Below are 2,246 nucleotides of genomic sequence, written 5' to 3' on the forward strand. Positions count from 1 at the left end.
TGTGTGTGTGTGTGTGTGTGTGTGTGTGTGTGTGTGTGTGCGCGCGCGCGTGTGAGTGCGTGTGTGTATTTATATATATTCTTTTCTTTATTTTTCTTCTGTCAACGTTAACTTAAAGGAAAACTGTCTAAAATATTGGATGCTCAGATTAATTAGCAGAATCATATATTGGCGGCCAGCCATTTTTATGTTGTGCAAACTCAAGCACATCTTAAATCTTCTAAGCTAATCTTTACTAGACAGTGAAGTTGTTTTTCAGAAGTTTCCTATTTCAGTTTTTTTCTTTTCAAACTGTCATGCAAACGTTCGACTATCTTTAAAATCACAATCGTGTTTTTTGGACATTGCAGTGTTTGATTATCAGTCTATAAACCCAAGAGTTGTCCCATCTTAAGTACCCAAATTGTCCAGGAGCACATCATTTAATTTTCTTACATTTTTCACGAATTGTTTCCACAAGCTTTACTGTTTTGGCCATGTGTCTGATTTCCTTCTCCCCCATCAAACCTATTTTAAAGCATCAAACATAATATCTAGTGTAACCATATTACGCTTTCATTCTGCAGTGCTGTCTTCACTTCAGCTTGACAGTTTGTTTCTTGATATAACATATTTGTAGTAAAAATAGCACGTAGAAAAATGATCTAATTCTTTTTGATATAAAAACAGAAATGAGAGGATGAAAGGTGAAGGAGTAAGATAGGAGGAAGTACTGCATAACCCTTAGTTGAAGGGTTATCATGTTCGTCGGCACTTTACCCCTTGCACCTCTGACTTAAACCATAATATCACATTCTATTCCCTCCTACTCACACACACCTACACCCCATCCACACATATCTTTGTGTTGACATACAACATATATAGCTACATTGCTATTATGGTGATACTACTATTGTTGGCAGTTGATTATTCAAAACTTGCTGGGTTAGTAGTGGTGGTGATATTAGTTGCATTAGTTCTCAAGCTAGTGACGATAGTCACAGTGATGGGTGGTATCTTTATTTCGTAATTAGAGTTTTTCAGATTATTAACTACTTTAATGCTAGCTAGTGTGTCGAGAAGGTGTCATTGGGCCAGGGCTGGCCAACCTGAGGCCGCGGGCCGCATGCAACCCCGCAAACTTTTATCTTGGGGCCCACTTGATACTTTCTTGAAATGGGTTTTTTAACACAAACATCTAAAAAATTTTATGAAAAATTAATGATTGTAATGAAAAGTAAAAAAAAAGAAAAAATACTACTGTTTTTGCAGCGATAATATTTCATTTTGAATCAACGATCATTCATTCATTATCGTAATTAGAGAGAAAGCAAAATGCTTTCTTTTCTGTCAGTATACAAGCAGCCCTCAAAAAACTTTCTGTGATTAAAGTGGCCCGCAGTGTAATTTGAGTTGGCCAGGCATGCTTTAGACTAATAAAGAAGTTCAGTTTTTAAATTCTTAAAAGTTCCGTAAAGGTGAAATTACAAAATTTATCCCGATATTAGCAGTCATATTTCACAATTCCCGTAAGCGCGAAATGCATAGCTTAAGGTAGCAAAAACGGAGCGAATGCCTGTATATATAATAACAGTCTTAGTCGACTGAAGATTGATGATTGCACTCAGTAGACTGAAGAATCTCGAGTAGACTCTAATAATTTTTTTTATGTATTAAACGTATCTTCCCATTCTACCTTAAGTACTGACTACGGAATCGGGTAATGATTACGCTGAGTGAACCTTGTGTGGTATATGCACTCGCATATTTTATCATTTTTACACACACACGAATACACACACACGCATACACACACACGCATAAACACACACGCATACACACACATACGCATACACACACACACGCATACACACACACGCATACACAAACACGCATACACACACACACACATACACACATGTACACGTATTTATATGCAATATATATGAATGTATAAAGGTGTAGGTGTCTCGTGTATGAGCAAGAACGTTAGTGTGTAATTTTTATGATTGTATGGAGTACTAAGTATCTATCTATCTATCTATCTATCTATCTATCTATCTATCTATCTATCTATCTATCTATCTATCTATCTATCTATCTATCTATATATATATTAAAGAGCGTAGGCTCGAAACCTAAAAGACTTTCTTACCTTTCCAAGTGTCAAAATAATACACTTGCTTGTTGTTTATACACCTGTTTTTGTCTTCTGTTTTTCTGTACATTTCAACTATATATATATATATATATATATATATATA

Source organism: Octopus bimaculoides, chromosome 3 (genome assembly GCF_001194135.2).
Source record: "Octopus bimaculoides isolate UCB-OBI-ISO-001 chromosome 3, ASM119413v2, whole genome shotgun sequence".
NCBI lineage: Eukaryota > Metazoa > Mollusca > Cephalopoda > Octopoda > Octopodidae > Octopus > Octopus bimaculoides.